This window comes from Aegilops tauschii, chromosome 1, assembly GCF_002575655.3.
Source record: "Aegilops tauschii subsp. strangulata cultivar AL8/78 chromosome 1, Aet v6.0, whole genome shotgun sequence".
NCBI lineage: Eukaryota > Viridiplantae > Streptophyta > Magnoliopsida > Poales > Poaceae > Aegilops > Aegilops tauschii.
Window position 1 is genome coordinate 235,374,549 of NC_053035.3, and position 22,366 is coordinate 235,396,914.

Here is a 22,366-nt window from a genome sequence, read left to right on the forward strand (position 1 = left end):
CATTCACTTTGAGCTCGGCAATGATTTGTGATTTTTTTTATATTCATAGCTGAAAATATATGTTGAGAGGAGTTTTCAGTCTTCTAAAGTTTTTTTAATGGTCATTGGGGGAGCGAGTCCCCATCTGAATATTTTCATTCATACCTACGTAGCTTTACAACCTCTTGTATATTCTTTGATCATAGCCTTTCTGTTCACTTGTCATTCCCACAATTTATCTTATTTGCTGCTTGACCTACTCTACTTATTGCATGTCATAGGCATATGTGACCTGCTTCAACTGTGGGGAACCAGGACACCACAAAGATAAGTGCACTAAACCACAGTGTTGCTTCATCTATAAGATGGTCAATCAAAAGGTTGGAGTTTGTCAAGTCAGAAGGAATCCACACTCCTCTGCAAAGTTTGTGGGGAGTGCTACTCAGGGTTTAGGGTTCTACCATCTAGATGTTCCAGATGTGAATGCACAACACTTGGGATGGTTGAAGAATGTAGGGATAGTGTTTGTTGAGTCAGGAGAGGTCTCAAAGGAGGAGTTGGCCAAAGAATTTGCAAGTATCTATAAGACCAACTGGCCTTGGCCAATTAACACTCTTGATGAATGGACTTTTCTGGTTAAGTTCCCACCAGAGATTGATGTCGACCAAGTAGTTGGCTACCCTTGTTTTGGGCTGTCCAAGGAAAACACCATTATCAAAGTGGAAACTTGGCTGGGGAATGTGTCAGCTGAAGATGATCTGCAAGAAGTCTGGCTAACATTAAGGAAGATCAATCCAAAATGGTGTGAGTGGACTCTGTTAGATCAGATTACCTCAACTTTTGGGGTGCTGCTAGATGTAGACTGGCAGCACAACTTTCAGAGCGTTTATGAGACTGTCAGGGTCAAGATTTCCTGCAAGGATTACAACAGAATTCCTCGGGAAAGAGTGTTTGGCATTCAGGGGAAGCTTTATAGGATCCTGGTAGAAGTTGAACCACCACAGGTTGATGAGGTGGTGGTGGTGCAAAACCCACAATCCACCAATACACAGGTCCCTAGAACCATGGAAAAAGGAGACAATGGGCCACCAAAAGATGCTGGGTCACAGAAAGGCTCTAAAAATGGCTCTAATAAAGGATATAATATTGGCTCTGGCTCTGGTGGAGGAAACACAAAAAATTCTGCCCAGGGTCTTAGCAATGAAGCTATGGAACCTCCCACCCCTACATCTCTCCTGAAAAACCAAGCACGAGAGAATTTGCAGCAGGTCGGAAAGAGTGTTCTAGACTCCTAGATGGGCAAAGATATCAATGATGATGATGGGTTTCGGTTGCTGAGGGAGATGGAAAATTGGGATGAGGATGATGTTAATACTGAAGAAGATTGGGATGGGATCCAAAGGGACATGCATACCAAAATGCCTGAGTTTGTTGGAGAGCACAACATATCTGAAGAGCAATATGAAGCTGATTTCCCACTCCTCCAGAAAAAGGGTGCCAATAAGCAGAATTGGGGCCCCATCGAAGCCCCTAGGGCATGCACCAGGCTTGCTGGAGATACAAGGACTATTCTACAAAAAGCTCGATAGCTTAAGGAAGCTCAAGATATGAATGTTCAGAAGAACCAAGGTATGATATCCCCCTCCCCACTCTCTTTGTTCAACAATCCTGATTTTATTTCAGTAGCTTCAAAAATAGGTGTAAATGTAGACTTTAGGAACACTTATGTAGGTAGCTCTCCCCTGGAGAATGCCCAGAGCTCTGACAGAACTGTTGGTTCTGAGTTACTCCTCACCACCCCCTAGGATAGATAATGATGGTGAAACTAGGATTAATTCTGAAGACTTATGATACCTAGTCTGCATGAATAAATGGGGCAAGCACCCTAGGGTTAAGAGAATCTCATGAATGCCATTTTTTGGAATGTCAGAGGGATCTCTGCCCCTGGGAGGAAAACACTCATTGTAGATACTATCAATAAGACCCATCCTTCCATCCCGGGCTTTCAGGAAACAAAGAAAGAGAGTTTTTCTGACTCATACTTAAAATCCCTGGTGGGGGGGGGGGGGGTAAGAACTTCTCTTGGAACCACCTCCCATCTAAAGTCCATGCTGGTTGCTACCTCTTGAGCTTGCGTTGGTTTTTCCCTTGAAGAGGAAAGGGTGATGTAGAAAAATAGAGTAAGTACTGCCCTCAGTTTGAGAACCAAGGTATCAATCCAGTAGGAGAAAACGCACAAGTCACCGAATACCTGCACAATCAATCAAACAACTTGCACCCATTGCGGTAAAGGGGTTGTCAATCCCTTCACGATTACTTGCAAAGGTGAGATCTAATAGAGATAGATAAACGGTAAAGTAAATATTTTTAGTATTTTTACTTTATAGATCGGAAAGTAAAAGATTGCAAAATAGTAGATCAGAAACTTATATGATGGAACATAGACCTGGGGGCCATAGGTTTCACTAGAGGCTTCTCTCAAGATAGAAAATAATACGGTGGGTGAACAAATTACTGCCGAGCAATTGATAGAAAAGCGCAAAGTTATGACGATATCTAAGGCAATGATCATGAATATAGGCATCACGTCCGTGTCAAGTAGACCCAAATGATTCTGCATCTACTACTTTACTGTTGGGGAATGTAGCATGCAATTTCAAAAAAATTCCTACGATCACGCAAGATCTATCTAGGAGATGCATAGCAACGAGAGGGGGAGAGTGTGTCCACGTACCCTCGTAGGCCGAAAGCGGAAGCGTTAGGTTAAAACGGTTGATGTAGTCGAACATCTTCGCGATCCAACCGATCTAGTACCGAATGCACGACACCTCCGAGTTCAGCACACGTTCAGCTCGATGATGTCCCTTGAACTCTTGATCCAGCAGAGGGTCGAGGGAGAGTTTCGTCAGCATGACGACGTGGTGATGGTGATGGTGATGTGATCCGTGCAAGGCTTTGCCTAAGCACTGCGACGCTATGACCGAAGGAGTAAACTGTGGAGGGGTGCACCGCACACGGCTAAGAGAATAACTGTTGTGTCTTTGGATTGCCCCCTGCCCCCGTATATAAAGGAGGGGAGGAGGAGGCCGGCCACCAAGGGGCGCGCCAAGGGGGGGGTCCTACTAGGACTCCACCCGTAGTAGGATTCGCCCCCCTTTTTTCCTTCTCGTGGAGGGGGAAAGAGGGAAGGAGAGGGAGAATGGGGAAAGGAAAGGGGGGGTCGCGCCCCCTTCCCCTTGTCCAATTTGGACAACCCATGGGGGGGGGGCGCCACCCCTTGTGGGCTCTCCTCTCTCTCCCCTATGGCCCATGTTGGCCATTACGTCCCCGGGGTGTGATGACCCACAAGTATAGGGGATCTATCGTAGTCCTTTCGATAAGTAAGAGTGTCGAACCCACTTATTTGGACCGGTGCTTGGGTGCTGTCCTTACTTGGACAAGCATCCCACTTATGATTAACTCCTATTGCAAGCATCTGCAACTACAAAAGAAGTATTAAGGTAAACCTAACCATAGCATGAAACATATGGATCCAAATCAGCCCCTTACGAAGCAACGCATAAACTAGGGTTTAAGCTTCTGTCACTCTAGCAACCCATCATCTACTTATTACTTCCCAATGCCTTCCTCTAGGCCCAAACAATGGTGAAGTGTCATGTAGTCGATGTTCACATAACACCACTAGAGGAAAGACAACATACATCTCATCAAAATATCGAACGAATACCAAATTCACATGACTACTTATAGCAAGACTTCTCCCATGTCCTCAGGAACAAATGTAACTACTCACAAATCATATTCATGTTCATAATCAGAGGAGTATTAATATGCATAATGGATCTGAACATATGACCTTTTACCAAGTAAACCAACTAGCATCAACTACAAGGAGTAATCAACACTACTAGCAACCTACAGGTACCAATCTGAGACTTTGGGACAAAGATTGGATACAAGAGATGAACTAGGGTTTGAGAGGAGATGGTGCTGGTGAAGATGTTGATGGAGATTGACCCCCTTCCGATGAGAGGATCGTTGGTGATGACGATGGCGATGATTTCCCCCTCCCGGAGGGAAGTTTCCCCGGTATAACAGCTCTGCCGGAGCCCTAGATTGGTTCCGCCAAGGTTCCGCCTCGTTGCGGCGGAGTTTCTTCCCGAAAGCTTGATTATTATTTTTTTCTTGGATGAAAGACTTCATATAGCAGAAGATAGACACCGGAGGCCTGCCAGGGGTCCTACGAGGCAGGGGGGCGCGCCCAGGGGGTAGGGCGCGCCTCCCACCCTCGTGGCGAGGGTGTGGCCCCCTCTGGTAGTTTCTTCGCTCAGTGTTTTTTATTAATTCCAAAAATGACTTTCGTGAAGTTTCAGGACTTTTGGAGTTGTGCAGAATAGGTCTATAATATTTGCTCCTTTTACAGCCTAGAATTCCAGCTGCCGCCATTCTCCCTCTTCATGTAAACCTTGTAAAATAAGAGAGAATAGGCATAAGTATTGTGACATAACGTGTAATAACAGCCCATAATGCAATAAATAACGATATAAAAGCATGACGCAAAATGGACATATCAACTCCCCCAAGCTTAGACCTCGCTTGTCCTCAAGCGGAAGCCGATAACGATAAATATGTCCACATATTTAGAGATAGAGGTGTCGATAAAATAAAATACGGACATGAGGCCATCATGATCATTCTTATAACAGCAACATATATGAATATTGTCATATTATTTCTTATGCTCGAGTAATTATCTATTCACAACGTCAAGTATGAATCAGAAACTTCATTGAGAACCAACAAACTATAATCTCAGTCATGGAAGCAATTGCAATTTATCATAACATTGGAAAGAGTCAATGTAAGAGCTTTTTAGCAAGTCCACATACTCAACTATCATTTAGTCTTTCACAATTGCTAACACTCACGCAATACTTATGGGTATGGAGTTTTAATCGGACACAGAGAAAGATAGGGGCTTATAGTTCCGCCTCCCAACCTTTTACCTCGTGGGTAATGTCAACATAATAATTCATGCTAATTTACATCCAATTGGATATATATATATATCAGGATCTTTCCAACACAATGTGCTTGCCAAAGGATAAAATGTAAAAAGGAAAGGTGAAGATCACCATGACTCTTGCGTAAGGGTAGAAGATAAAAGTAAAAGATAGGCCCTTCGCAGGAAGCAGAGGTTGTCATGTGCTTTTGGGGTTAGATGCACGAAATCTTAATGCGAAAGAACATCACTTTATATTGCCACTTGTGATATGGACCTTTATTATGCAGTCCGCCGCTTTTATTTCTTCCACATCACAAGATCGTATAAAGCTTATTTTCTCCACACTAATAAGTCATACATATTTAGAGAGCAATTTTTATTGCATGCAACAATGATAACTTACTTGAAGGATCTTACTCAATCCATAGGTAGATATGGTGGACTCTCATGGCAAAACTAGGTTTAAGGGTAATTGGAAGCACAAGTAGTATCTCTACTTGGTGCAAAGAATTGGCTAGCATGAGGGGGAAAGACAAGCTCAACATGTTGGATGATCCATGACAATATACTTTATTTCAGATATAAGAAAACATAACCTATTACGTTGTCTTCCTTGTCCAACATCAACTCTTTAGCATGTCATATTTTAATGAGTGCTCACAATCATAAAAGATGTCCAAGATAGTATATTTATATGTGAAAACCTCTCTTTCTTTATTACTTCCTATTAATTGCAACGATGACCAAAATTATGTTTGTCAACTCTCAACAACTTTTAATCATCATACTCTTTATATGTGAAGTCATTACTCTCCATAAGATTAATATGATCTCCTTATTTCTTTTTATTCTTTATTTTTCTTTTATTCACTCAAGATCATAGCAAGATAATCAAGCCCTTGACTCAACACCAATCTTTTTTATATGGCTCACGTACTCGATTACATACAGGGATCAAGAAGCAAAACTCAATACTAGATCATACTAAAACTTTATTCTACTAGATCAAGATATTACCAAAAGGATCGAACTAAGAAAAACGGTAAAGATAGGAGTGTGATGGTGATACGATACCGGGGCACCTCCCCCAAGCTTGGCAGTTGCCAAGGGGAGTGCCCATACCCATGTGATTATGTCTCTTTCTTCGGAGGTGGGGGTGTGATATTCTTGGCGATGATACTCCTCAGGATACGATTGTCTTCCTTGAGCTTATTGAGTTGCTGCTTGAGATCCATTATCTCCTTACAGAGCTTACCCGTGATGGTTAAAGCTCCTTGCACCCATGGATGTTGCATAGCTGCGGGAGAACAAGTAACACTCTTCTTCATATTTTCATAAGAAAGAAATCTAACATTGGAAGGGATAACCGAGTTTGGAATAGCCTAGCTCTGTAGTTCCCCCATCATGAATCCGGCCCGGTAGCGAGAAGTGACTTCTTGATCCTCCTCCATGGCATCTATCCTTTTCAAATCGGTATCCATCTCTTCCTCCATTGTTGGCCCAAAGTGGTCAGCATCGTTGTTTGTTCCTAGTCCCGGTGTCGGATGAGACACCCGACTCTCCCCGACCGACTCTTGAGAAGACATCTTGCTCTAATCGCTGCAGAAACAGCTCGAAACGAAAACAGAGGATATTTGCGTGATACGAGAGTCAAAACCTTCGGGAGTTTATATAATGAATTTTTACCGACCGAAAGAAGTATCATGCAATAAAACGGAGTCCGGAGAGCGCACGAGGTGCCCACGAGGCAGGGGGCGCGCCCAGGGGGTAGGGTGCGCCTCCCACCCTCGTGGCAGCCTCGTGTCCTTCCCGGACTGCTTCTTAATTTCCTATTTTCTTAAATATTCCAAAACGGAGAAAAATTGCCATTAGAACTGTTTTGGAGTCGGTTTACTTACTGTACCACATACCTATTCCTTTTCGGAGTCTGAAACATTCTGGAAAGTGTCCCTTATGTATTCCTCCGGGGTTACGGTTTCAATGATATTAGTTTCAACATTTATGGGATTACCTGAGATATAATGTTTGATTCTTTGACCGTTCACCACCTTTGGATTTGTGCCTTCGAAGTTGTTGATTTTTATGGCACCAGAACGATAGACCTCCTCGATAACGTAAGGACCCTCCCATTTAGAGAGAAGTTTTCCTACAAAAAAATCTTAAACGAGAGTTGAATAGTAACACATAATCACCTACATTAAACACACGCTTTTGTATCCTTTTGTCATGCCATCTTTTGACTTTTTCTTTAAACAGCTTGTCATTCTCATAGGCTTGGGTTCTCCATTCATCAATTGAGCTAATGTCAAATAGCCTCTTCTCACCGGCAAGTTCGAAATCATAACTGAGCTCTTTAATGGCCCAATATGCCTTATGTTCTAGCTCGAGAGGTAAGTGACATGCTTTTCCATAAACCATTTTATACGGAGACATACCCATAGGATTTTTATATGCAGTTTTATAGGCCCATAATGCATCATCAAGTTTCTTGGACCAATTCTTTCTAGATCTATTAACAGTCTTTTGCAAAATTAATTTGAGCTCTCTATTGCTCAATTCTACTTGACCACTAGACTGCGGATGATAAGGGGATGCAATTCTATGATTAACATCATACTCAGCAAGCATTTTACGAAAAGCACCATGAATAAAATGTGAACCACCATCAGTCATTAAATATCTACGGACTCCAAACCTCAGAAAAATAACTTCTTTAAGCATCTTAATAGAAGTGTTGTGATCAGCACTACCAGTTGGAATAGCTTCTACCCACTTAGTAACGTAATCAAAAGCAACTAAAATATGTGTATACCCATTAGAGGAAGGAAACGGTCCCATATAATCAAAGCCCCAAACATCAAATGGTTCAATAACAAGTGAATAATTCATAGGCATTTCTTGACGTCTACTAATATTACCAATCCTTTGACATTCATCACAAGATAAGACAAACTTACGAGCATCTTTGAAGAGAGTAGGCCAATAAAAAATGGATTGCAATACCTTATGTGCAGTTCTATGTCCAGCGTGGTGTCCTCCATAAGCTTCGGAGTGACACTTGCGTAGGATCTGTTCCTGTTCATGCTCAGGTATACAACGTCTAATAACACCATCCACTCCTTCTTTATAAAGATGTGGGTCATCCCAGAAGTAATGTCTTAAATCATAGAAAAACTTTTTCTTTTGCTGGTATGTGAAACTAGGTGGTATAAATTTAGCAACAATGTAATTAGTATAATCAGCATACCATGGAGCAGTACGAGAAGCATTTATGACATTTAATTGTTCATCAGGAAAGCTATCATCAGGCAGTGGGTCATCAAGAACATTTTCTAACCTAGACAAGTTGTCTGCGACGGGGTTCTTAGCTCCCTTTCTATCAATAATATGCAAATCAAATTCTTGTAGCAAGAGAACCCATCTAATAAGTCTAGGTTTGGCATCTTTCTTTTCCATAAGATACTTAATAGCAGCATGATCAGTGTGAATAGTTACTTTAGAATCAACAATATAAGGTCTGAACTTATCACAAGCAAATACAACTGCTAAGAATTCTTTTTCGGTAGTAGCATAATTTCTCTAGGCACTATCTAGAGTTTTACTAGCATATTGGATAACATTCAATTTCTTATCAACTCTTTGCCCTAGAACAGCACCTACAGCATAATCGCTAGCATCACACATAATTTCAAAGGGTAAATTCCAATCAGGTGGCTGAACGATAGGTGCAGAAATCAAAGTTTTCTTAAGTATTTCAAATGCTTCTACACAATCATCATCAAAGACAAAAGGTATATCTTTTTTGTAATAGATTAGTCAGAGGTCGAGAAATTTTTGAGAAGTCCTTAATGAACCTCTTATAAAAACCGTCATGACCAACGAAACTTCTTATACCTTTGATGTCCTTAGGACACGACATCTTTTCAATAGCATCAACTTTAGCTTTATCAACTTCAATACCTCTTTCAGAAATTTTATGCCCCAAGACAATGCCTTCATTAACCATAAAGTGGCATTTCTCCCAATCAAGACAAGATTAGTTTCTTCGCATCTCTGCAAAACTCGATCAAGGTTGCTCAAGCAATTATCAAAAGAGGATCCATAAACGGAGAAATCGTCCATGAAAACCTCATAAATCTTTTCACAAAAGTCAGAGAATATAGCCATCATGCATCTTTGAAAGGTAGCAGGTGCATTACATAAACCAAAAGGCATACGTCTATAAGCAAAAGTACCGAAAGGGCAAGTAAAAGTGGTCTTTTCTTGATCCTCAGCTGACACAGGTATTTGAGAGAAACCAGAGTAACCATCTAGAAAGCAAAAATGTGTATGTTTGGATAGTCTTTCTAGCATTTGATCAATAAAAGGCAAAGGGTAATGATCCTTTTTAGTAGCTTTATTTAATTTACGGAAATCAATTAGCATCCTATAACCTATAATAATTCTTTGCGGGATCAATTCATCTTTATCATTAGGAACGACAGTAATACCTCCCTTCTTAGGGACACAATGGACAAGACTTACCCACTGACTATCAGCAACGGGATAAATTATACCTGCCTCAAGGAGTTTTAATATTTCCTTTCTTACCACTTCTTTCATCTTAGGATTTAGCCGTCGTTGGTGATCAATAACTGGTTTGGCGTCTTTCTCCAAATTTATTTTGTGTTGACATAGAGTGGGACTAATGCCCTTAAGGTCATCAAGAGTATATCCAATAGCAGCACGGTGCTTCTTCAGAGTTTTCAATAATTTCTCTTCTTCATGCTCTGAAAGGTTAGCACTAATAATAATAGGATATATCTTCTTTTCATCAAGATAAGCATATTTAAGAGTATGGGGTAATGGTTTAAGCTCAAACACGGGATCACCCTTAGGTGGAGGGGGATCCCCTAGGATTTCAACAGGCAAGTTGTGTTTCAGAATAGGTCCCTGTTTAAAGAAGGCTTCATCTATTTCCCTTCTTTCATTCATAAACATATCATTTTCATGGTCAAGCAAATATTGTTCTAAAGGATCATTAGGAGGCATGGCAATAGAAGCAAGACCAATAATTTCGTCTTTACTAGGCAATTCCTCATCACGGGGTTGTCTACGAAATTTAGAAAAATTAAACTCATGAGACATATCACCCAAACCAATAGTAACAACATCCTTTTCGCAGTCTATCCTAGCATTAACAGTGTTCAAGAAGGGTCTACCAAATATAATGGGACAAAAACTATCTTGTGAGGAACCAAGAACAAGAAAATCAGCAGGATATTTAACCTTCCCACACAAGACTTCAACGTCTCTAAAAATCCCAATCGGTGAAATAGTATCTCTATTGGCAAGCTTAATGGTAACATCGATATCTTCTATCTCAGCAGGTGCAATATCATGCATAATTTCTTCGTATAAAGAATGAGGTATTGCACTAGCACTATCACCCATATCACATAAGCCATGATAACAATGATCCCCTATTTTAACAGAAATAACAGGCATGCCTACAACAGGCCTATGTTTATCTTTAGCAGCAGGTTTAGCAATTCTAGCAGTTTCCTCACAGAAATAAATAACATGCCCATCAATATTATTAGCCAAGAGATCTTTAACCATAGCAATATTGGGTTCAACTTTAACTTGCTCAGGGGGTTTGTGTGTCCTAATATTACTTTTGTTGACTACAGTTGAAGCTTTAGCATGATCCTTTGTTCTAACAGGGAAAGGTGGTTTCTCAACATAAGCAGTAGGAACAATAGGATCATTATAAGTGATAGTATTTTCTTCAACTTTAATAGGTGAAACTACTTATACTTCAATGGGAGGATTATATTTAAACCAGTTCTCCTTAGGGAGATCAACATGAGTAGCAAAGGATTCACAGAAAGAAGCTACTATCTCAGAGTCAAGTCCATATTTAGTGCTAAATTCACGGAAAGCATCGGTATCCATAAAAGATTTAACACAATCAAACTTAGGTGTTATACCTGACTCTTTACCTTCGTCGAGGTCCCAATCTTCAGAGTTGCGTTTAATTCTTTCCAATAAATCCCATTTGAATTCAATAGTCTTCATCATAAAAGAGCCAGTACAAGAAGTATCGAGCATGGAGCGATTATGGAGAGAAAACCGAGAATAAAATCTTTGAATAATCATTTCTCTTGAGAGCTCATGATTGGGGCATGAATATAACATTGACTTAAGCCTCCCCCAAGCTTGAGCGATGTTTTCTCCTTCGCGAGGCCAAAAATTATATATATAATTACGATCACGATGAACAAGATGCATAGGATAAAACTTCTGATGAAATTCCAGTTTCAATCGTTTGTAGTTCCATGATCCCATATCATCAGATAGCATATACCATGTCAATGCCTCTCCCTTCAAAGATAAAGGGAAGACCTTCTTCTTGATAACATCATCGGGCATACCTGCAAGCTTAAATAATACACAAACTTCATCCACATAGATTAAGTGTAAATTGGGATGCAATGTTCCATCACCTGTGAAAGGATTAGCCAGCAGTTTGTCTATCATACCCGAAGGAATTTCAAAGTAAACATTTTTAGTAGGTTCAGTAGGTTGAGGAGCAACTATTTGCTCTACCGGTCGGGGTGAAGATACCCCGAACAAGCCCCTCAAAGGATTACTTTCCATAGTAACAAGTGACAGTAAATTTCAGCACACTATATAAAATTTTCCTTACCAAATTCCACTTACCAAAGGCGCTTCACTCCCCGGCAACGGCGCCAGAAAAGAGTCTTGATGACCCACAAGTATAGGGGATCTATCGTAGTCCTTTTGATAACTAAGAGTGTCGAACCCAACGAGGAGCAGAAGGAAATGACAAGCGGTTTTTAGTAAGGTATTCTCTGCAAGCACTGAAATTATCGGTAAAAGATAGTTTTGTGATAAGGTAATTTGTAACGAGTAGCAAGTAACAAGTGTAAATAAAGTGCAGCAAGGGGGCCCAATCCTTTTTGTGGAAAAGGACAAGCCTGGACAATTTCTTATATGAAGGAAAAGCGCTCCCGAGTACACATGGGAATTATCGTCAAGCTAGTTTTTATCACGCTCATATGATTCGCGTTCGTTACTTTGATAATTTGGTATGTGGGTGGACCGGTGCTTGGGTGCTGTCCTTACTTGGACAAGCATCCCACTTATGACTAACTCCTAGTGCAAGCATCTACAACTACAAAAGAAGTATTAAGGTAAACCTAACCATAGCATGAAACATATGGATCCAAATCAGCCCCTTACGAAGCAACGCATAAAGTAGGGTTTAAGCTTCTGTCACTCTAGCAACCCATCATCTACTTATTACTTCCCAATGCCTTCCTCTAGGCCCAAACAATGGTGAAGTGTCATGTAGTCGACGTTCACATAACACCACTAGAGGAAAGACAACATACATCTCATCAAAATATCGAACGAATACCAAATTCACATGACTACTTATAGCAAGACTTCTCCCATGTCCTCAGGAACAAACGTAACTACTCACAAATCATATTCATGTTCATAATCAGAGGAGTATTAATATGCATAATGGATCTGAACATATGACCTTTCACCAAGTAAACCAACTAGCATCAACTACAAGGAGTAATCAACACTACTAGCAACCTATAGGTACCAATATGAGGCTTTGGGACAAAGATTGGATACAAGAGATGAACTAGGGTTTGAGAGGAGATGGTGCTGGTGAAGATGTTGATGGAGATTGACCCCCTCCCGATGAGAGGATCGTTGGCGATGACGATGGCGATGATTTCCCCCTCCTGGAGGGAAGTTTCCCCGGTAGAACAGCTCTGCCGGAGCCCTAGATTGGTTCCGCCTCGTGGCGGCGGAGTTTCTTCCCGAAAGCTTGCTTATTATTTGTTTCTCGGATGAAAGACTTCATATAGCAGAAGATAGGCACCGGAGGCCTGCCAGGGGGCCCACGAGGCAGGGGGCGTGCCCAGGGGGGTAGGGCGCGCCTCCCACCCTCGTGGCCAGGGTGTGGCCCCCCTCTGGTAGTTTCTTCGCTCAGTGTTTTTTATTAATTCCAAAAATGACTTCCGTGAAGTTTCAGGACTTTTGGGACTGTGCAGAATAGGTCTCTAATATTTGCTCCTTTTCCAGCCCAGAATTCCAGCTGCCGACATTCTCCCTCTTCATGTAAACCTTGTAAAATAAGAGAGAATATGCATAAGTATTGTGACATAACGTGTAATAACAGCCCATAATGCAATAAATAACGATATAAAAGCATGATGCAAAATGGACGTATCAGGGGGTTCCGGTAACCCCTCGGTACTCCGATAAATATCTGAAACGTCCCAAAATCATTCCGGTGTCCAAATACTATCATCCAATATATCAATCTTTACCTCTCGACCATTTGGAGACTCCTCGTCATGTCCGTGATCTCATCCGGGACTCCGAACAGTCTTTGGTCACCAAAACACATAACTCATAATACAAATCGTCATCGAACGTTAAGCGTGCGGACCCTACGGGTTCGAGAACTATGTAGACATGACCGAGACACATCTCCGATCAATAACCAACAGCGGAACCTGGATGCTCATATTGGTTCCTACATATTCTACGAAGATCTTTATCGGTCAAACCGCAATAACAACATACGTTATTCTCTTTGTCATCGGTATGTTACTTGCCCGAGATTCAATCGTCGGTATCTTCATACCTAGTTCAATCTCGTTACTGGCAAGTCTCTTTACTCGTTCCGTAATGAGTCATCCCGTAACTAACTCATTAGTCACATTGCTTGCAAGGCTTATAGTGATGTGCATTACCGAGAGGGTTCAGAGATACCTCTCCGATACTCGGAGTGACAAATCCTAATCTTGATCTATGCCAACCCAACAAACACCTTCGGATACACCTGTAGAGCATCTTTATAATCACCCAGTTACGTTGTGACGTTTGATAGCACACAAGGTGTTCCTCCGGTATTCGGGAGTTGCATAATCTCATAGTCAGAGGAATATGTATAAGTCATGAAGAAAGCAATAGCAATAAAACTTAATGATCATTATGCTAAGCTAACGGATGGGTCTTGCCCATCACATCATTCTCCTAATGATGTGATCCCATTCATCAAATGACAACACATGTCTAGGGTTAGGAAATTTAACTATCTTTGATTAACGAGCTAGTCTAGTAGAGGCTTACTAGGGACATGGTGTTTTGTCTATGTATCCACACATGTATCAAGTTTCCGGTTAATACAATTCTAGCATGAATAATAAAAATTTATCATGGTATAAGGAAATATAAAATAACAACTTTATTATTGCCTCTAGGGCATATTTCCTTCAGTCTCCCACTTGCACTAGAGTCAATAATCTAGTTCACATCTCCATGTGATTTAACACCAATAGTTCACATCTTTATGTGATTAACACCCATAGTTCACATCGCCATATGACCAACACCCAAAGGGTTTACTAGAGTCAATAATATAGTTAACATTGCTATGTGATTAACACCCAAAGAGTACTAAGGTGTGATCATGTTTTGCTTGTGAGAGAAGTTTAGTCAACGGGTCTGCCACATTCATATCCGTATGTATTTTGCAAACTTCTATGTCTACAATGCTTTGCACGGAGCTACTCTAGCTAATTGCTCCTACTTTCAATATGTATCCAGATTGAGACTCAGAGTCATCCAGATCAGTGTCAAAGCTTGCATCGACGTAACCCTTTACGACGAACTCTTTGTCACCTCCATAACCGAGAAACATTTCCTTAGTCCTTTTTAGGTACCTAAGGGTAATTTTGACCGTTGTCCAGTGATCTACTCCTGGATCACTATTGTACTCCCTTTCCAAACTCATGGCAAGGTACACAATAGGTCTGGTATACAACATGGCATACTTTATAGAACCTATGGCTGAGGCATAGGGAATGACTTTTGATTTTCTCTCTATCTTCTGTTGTGGTCGGGTTTTGAGTCTTACTCAACTTTATACCTTACAACTCAGGCAAGAACTCCTTCTTTGACTGATCCATTTTGAACTCCTTCAAAATCTTATTAAGGTATGTACTCATCAAAAGTCTTATCAAGCATCTTGATCTATCTCTATAGATCTTGATGCCTAATATGTAAGCAGCTTCACCGAGGTATTTCTCTGAAAAACTCCTTTAAAACACTCCTTTATGCTTTCCAGAAAATTCTACATCATTTCCGATCAACAATATGTCATTCACATATACTTTTCAGAATGGATGTAGTGCTCCCACTCACTTTCTTGTAAATACATGCTTCACCATAAGTCTGTATAAAACCATATGCTTTGATCACCTTATCAAAGTGTATATTCCAACTCCGAGATGCTTGCACCAGTCCATAAAAGGATCGCTGGAGTTTGCACACTTTGTTAGCACCTTTAGGATTTACAAAACCTTTTGGTTGCATCATATACAACTCTTCTTTAAGAAATCCATTAAGGAATGCAGGTTTTGACGTCCATTTGCCAGATTTCATAAATGCGGCAATTTCTACATGATTCAGACAGACTTAAGCATCGCTTCGAGTGAGAAAATCTCATCGTAGTCAACACATTGAACTTGTCGAAAAACTTTTTTGCGACAAGTCGAGCTTTGTAGATAGTAACACTACCATCAGTGTCCGTCTTCCTCTTGAAGATCCATTTATTCTCAATGGCTTGCCGATCATTGGGCAAGTCCACCAAAGTCCACACTTTGTTCTTATACATGGATCCTATCTCAGATTTCATAGCCTCAAGCCATCTGTCGGCATCTGGGCCCATCATCGCTTCCTCATAGTTCGTAGGTTCGTCATGGTCTAGTAACATGACTTCCAGAACAGGATTACCATACCACTCTTGTGCGGAATGTGCTCTGGTTGACCTACGAGATTCGGTAGTAACTTGATCTAAAGTTTCATGATCATTATCATTAGCTTCCTCTCTAGTTGCTGTAGGCATCACGGGAACATTTTTCTGTGATGAGCTACTTTCCAATTCGAGAGAAGGTACAATTACCTCATCAAGTTCTACTTTCCTCCCACTGACTTCTTTCGAGATAAACTCCTTCTCTAGAAAGGATCCATTCTTAGCAACAAATATCTTGCCTTCGGATCTGTGATAGAAGGTGTACCCAACAGTTTCTTTTGGGTATCCTATGAAGAAGTACTTCTTCGATTTGGGTTCGAGCTTATCAGGCTGAAGATTTTTCACATAAGCATCGCAACCCCAAACTTTAAGAAACGACAGCTTAGGTCTCTTGCCAAACCACAGTTCATACGGTGTCATCTCAACGGATTTAGATGGTGCCCTATTTAACGTGAATGCAGCTGTCTCTAATGCATAACCCCAAAACGATAGTGGTAAATCATTAAGAGACATCATAGATCGCACCATATCTAATAAATTACGGTTACGACGTTCGGACACACAATTACGCTGTGGTGTTCCAGGTGGCGTGAGTTGTGAAACTATTCCACATTGTTTTAAATGAAGGTCAAACTCGTAACTCAAATATTCGTCTCCGTGATCAGATCGTAGAAACTTTATTTTCTTGTTACGATGATTCTCCACTTCACTCTGAAATTCTTTGAACTTTTCAAATGTTCCAGACTTGTGTTTCATTAAGTAGATATACCCATATCTGCTCAAATCATCTGTGAAGGTCAGAAAATAATGATACCCGCCACGAGCCTCAACACTCATCGGACCGCATACATCGGTATGTATTATTTCCAATAAGTCATTGGCTCGCTCCATTGTTCCGAAGAACGGAGTTTTAGTCATCTTGCCCATGAGGCATGGTTTGCAAGTATCAAATGATTCATAATCAAGTGATTCCAAAAAATCCATCCATATGGAGCTTGTTCATGCGCTTTACACCAATATGACCTAAACGGCAGTGCCATAAATATGTTGCACTATCATTATCAACTTTGCATCTTTTGGCATCAATATTATGAATATGTGTATCACTACGATCGAGATTCAATAAACAATTCACATTGGGTGTATGACCATTGAAGGTTTTATTCATGTAAACAGAATAACAATTATTCTCCGACTTAAATGAATAACCATATTGCAATAAACATGATGTAATCATATTCATGCTCAACGCAAACACAAAATAACATTTATTTAGGTCCAACACTAATCCCGAAGGTAGAGGGAGTGTGCGATGGTGATCGTATCAACCTTGGAATCACTTCCAACACACATCGTCACTTCGCCCATAACTAGTCTCTGTTCATTCTGCAACTCCTGTTTTGAGTTACTAATCTTAGCAACTGAAACGGTATCAAATACCCAGGGGTTACTATGAACACTAGTAAAGTACACATCAATAACATGTATATCACATATACTTTTGTTCACTTTGCCATCCTTCTTATCTACCAAGTATTTGGGGTAGTTCCGCTTCCAGTGACCATTTCCTTTGCAGTAGAAGCACTCAGTTTCAGGCTTGGGTTCAGCTTTGGGCTTCTTCACGGGAGTGGAAACTTGCTTGCCATTCTTCTTGAAGTTCCCTTTCTTTCCCTTTGCTCTTTTTCTTGAAACTAGTGGTCTTGTTAACCATCAACACTTGATGCTCTTTCTTGATTTCTACCTTCGCTGATTTCAACATCGCGAAGAGCTCGGGAATCGTTTTCGTCATCCCTTGCATATTATAGTTCATCACGAAGTTCTAGTAACTTGGTGATAGTGACTAGACAACTCTGTCAATCACTATCTTATCTGGAAGATTTATTCCCACTTGATTCAAGTGATTGTAGTACTCAGACATTCTGAGCACATGCTCACTAGTTGAGCTATTCTCCTCCATCTTGTAGGCAAAGTACTTGTTAGAGGTCTCATACCTCTCGACACGGGCATGAGACTGAAATACCAATTTCATCTCTTGGAACATCTCATATGCTTCATGGCGTTCAGAACGTTTTTGAAGTCCTGGTTCTAAGCTTTAAAGCATGGTGCACTAAACTATCAAGTAGTCATCATACCGAGCTTTGTCAAATGTTCATAACGTCTGCATCTGCTCCTGCAATAGGTCTGTCACCTAGTGGTGCATCAAGGACATAATTCTTCTGTGCAGCAATGAGGATAATCCTCAGATCACAGACCAAGTCCGCATCATTTCTACCATCATCTTTCAACTTATTTTTCTCTAGGAACATATCAAAAATAAATGGGGAGCTACATCATGAACTATTGATCTACAAGATAATCTGCAAATACTATCAAGACTAAGTTCATGATAAATTAAAGTTCAATTATCACTACATAAGAACTCCCACTTAGATAGACATCCCTCTAGTCATCTAAATGATCACGTGATCCATATCAACTAAACCACGTCCGATCATCACGTGAGATGGAGTACTTTTCAATGGTGAACATCTCTATGTTGATCATATCTACTATATGATTCACGTTCGACCTTTCGGTCTCAGTGTTCCGAGGCCATATCTGCATAGTCTAGGCTCGTCAAGTTTAACCCGAGTATTCTACATGTGCAAAACTTTCTTGCACCCGTTGTGTGTGAACGTAAAGCTTATCACAGCCGATCATCACGTGGTGTCTCGGCACGACGAACTGTCGCAACGGTGCATACTCAGGGAGAACACTTATACCTTGAAATTTAGTGAGGGATCATCTTATAATGCTACCGCCGTACTAAGCAAAATAAGATGCATAAAAGATAAACATCACATGCAATCAAATAATGTGACATGATATGGCCATCATCATCTTGTGCCTTTGATTTCCATCTCCAAAGCACCGTCACGATCTCCATTGTCACCGGCTTGACACCTTGATCTCCATCGTAGCGTCGTTGTCGTCTCGCCAACTATTGCTTCTACAACTATTGCTACCGCATAGTGATAAAGTAAAGCAATTACATGGTGATTGCATTTAATACAATAAAGTGACAACCATAAGGCTCCTGCCGGTTGCCGATAACTTTTACAAAACATGATCACCTCATATAATAACTTATATCACATCATGTCTCGACCATATCACATCACAACATGCCCTGCAAAAACAAGTTAGACGTCCTCTACTTTGTTGTTACAAGTTTTACGTGGCTGCTACGGGCTTCTAGCAAGAACCGTTCTTACCTATGCATTAAAACCACAACGAATTTTCATAAGTGTGCTATTTTAACCTTCAACAAGGACTGGCCGTAGTCAAATTCGATTCAACTAAAGTTGGAGAAACAGACACCCGCCAGCCACCTTTATGCAAAACAAGTTCCATGTCTGTCGGTGGAACCGGTCTCATGAACGTGGTCATGTAAGGTTGGTCCGGGCCGCTTTATCCAACAATACCGCCGAATCAAAATAAGACGTTGGTGGTAAGCAGTATGACTATTTTCGCCCACAACTCTTTGTGTTCTACTCGTGCATATCATCTACGCATAGACCTGGCTCGGATGCTACTGCTGGGGAACGTAGCATGCAATTTCAAAAAAATTCATACGATCACGCAAGATCTATCTAGGAGATGCATAGCAATGAGAGGGGGAGAGTGTGTCCGTATACCCTCGTAGATCGAAAGCGGAAGCGTTAGGTTAATGCGGTTGATGTAGTCGAACGTCTTCTCGATCCAACCGATCTAGTTCCGAACGTACGACACCTCCGAGTTTAGCACACGTTCAGCTTGATGACATCCCTCGAACTCTTGATCCAGCAGAGGGTCGAGGGAGAGTTTCGTCAGCACGACGGCGTGCTGACGGTGATGATTATGTGATCCGCGCAGGGCTTTGCCTAAGCACTACGACACTATGACCGGAGGAGTAAACTGTGGAGGGGGGCACCGCACACGGCTAAGAGAATAACTGTTGTGTCTTTGGGGTACCCCCTGCCCCTGTATATAAAGGAGGGGAGGAGGAGGCCGGCCACCTAGGGGCGCGCCAAGGGGTGGAGTCCTACTAGGACTCCACTCCTAGTAGGATTCGCCCCCTTTTTTCCTTCCCATGGAGGGGGAACGAAGGAAGGAGAGGGAGAGGGGGAAAGGAAAGGGGGGCCGCGCCCCCTTCCCCTTGTCCAATTCAGACAGTCCATGGGGGGGAACCCCTTGTGGGCTCTCCTCTCTCTCCCCTATGGCCCATGTTGGCCCATTACTTCCCCGGGGGGTTCCGGTAACCCCTCGGTACTCCGATAAATATCCGAAACGTGTCGAAATCATTCCGGTGTCCAAATACTATCATCCAATATATTAATCTTTACCTCTCAACCATTTCGAGACTCCTCATCATGTCCGTGATCTCATCCTGGACTCCGAACAATCTTCGGTCACCAAAACACATAACTCATAATACAAATCGTCATCGAACGTTAAGCGTGCGGACCCTACCAGTTTGAGAACTATGTAGACATGACCGAGACACATCTCCGATCAATAACTAACAGCGGAACCTGGATGCCCATATTGGTTCCTACATATTCTACTAAGATCTTTATCGGTCAGACCGCAATAACAACAAACGTTATTCCCTTTATCATCGGTATGTTACTTGCCCGAGATTCGATCATCGGTATCATCATACCTAGTTCAATCTTGTTACCGGCAAGTCTCTTTACTTGTCCCGTAATGCATCATCCCATAACTAACTCATTAGTCACATTTATTGCAAGGCTTATAGTGATGTGCATTACCAAGAGGGCCCAGAGATACCTCTCCGATATTCGGAGTGACAAATCCTAATCTTGATCAATGCCAACCCAACAAACACCTTTGGAGACACCTATAGAGCATCTTTATAATCACCCAGTTATGTTGTGACGTTTGATAATACACAAGGTGTTCCTCCGGTATTCGGGAGTTGCATAATCTCATAGTCAGAGGAATATGTATAAGTCACGAAGGAAGCAATAGCAATAAAACTTAACGATCATTATGCTAAGCTAACGATGGGTCTTTTCCATCACATCATTCTCCTAATGATGTGATCCCGTTCATCAAATGACAACACATGTCTATGGTTAGGAAATTTAACCATCTTTGATTAACGAGCTAGTCTAGTAGAGGCTTACTAGGGACACGGTGTTTTGTCTATGTATCCACACATGTATCAAGTTTCCGGTTAATACAATTCTAGCATGAATAATAAACATTTATCATGATATAAGGAAATATAAAATAAAAACTTTATTATTGCCTCTAGGGCATATTTCCTTCAATTACTCGACACATCGACCGCTATCCAGCATGCATCTAGAGTATTAAGTTCATAAAGAACGGAGTAACGCATTAAGCAATATGCACTGGTGCACGTCGGTCCTAAACAAACGGTTTAAAACCCCTTTCCGCGATGGCATTTGGAACCGTCGCCAAGTGAGTGTGGGCGATAGGGGGGTCCTTCCCACACGACCCAGAAATCATCAGCGATAGGCCCTCGTGGGACCCAGGCTGGGGCCTGATACGTCTGCAACGTATCTATAATTTTTGATTGTTCCATGCTATATTATATTCTGTTTTGGATGTTTAATGGGATTTATTATACACTTTTATATTATTTTGGGACTAACCTATTAACCGGAGGCCTAGCCCAAATTGCTGTTTTTTTTGCCTATTTCAGTGTTTCGAAGGAAAAGAATATCAAACAGAGTCCAAACAGAATGAAACCTTCGGGAACGTGATTTTCGGAACAAACGTGATCCATAGGAATTGGAGTCTACGTAAAGCAATCAACAAGGAAGGCACGAGGTAGGGGGGCGCGCCTACCCCCTGGGCGCGCCCTCCACCCTCGTGGGGCCCTCGTTGCTCCACCGACGTACTTCTTCCTCCTATATATACCCATTACCCTGGAAACATCAGATATGGAGCCAAAACCCAATTTCCACCGCCGCAATCTTCTGTACCCGTGGGATCCCATCTTGGGGCCTTTTTCGGCACTCTGCCGGAGGGGGCATTGATCATGGAGGGCTTCTACATCAACACCATAGCCTCTCCGATGATGTGTGAGTAGTTTACCTCAGACCTTCGGGTCCATAGTTATTAGCTAGATGGCTTCTTCTCTCTCTTTGGATCTCAATACAAAGTTCTCCTCGATCTTCTTGGAGATCTATTCGATGTAATCTTCTTTTGCGGTGTGTTTCTCGAGATCCGATGAATTGTGGGTTTATGATCAAGATTATCTATGAACAATATTTGAATCTCCTGTGAATTCTTTTATGTATGATTGGTTATCTTTGCAAGTCTCTTCGAATTATCAGTTTGGTTTGGCCTACTAGATTGATCTTTCTTGCAATGGGAGAAGTGCTTAGCTTTGGGTTCAATCTTGCGGTGCTCGATCCCAGTGACAGAAAGGGAAACAACACGTATTGTATTGTTGCCATCGAGGATAAAAAGATGGGGTTTATATCATATTGCATGAGTTTATCCCTCTACAT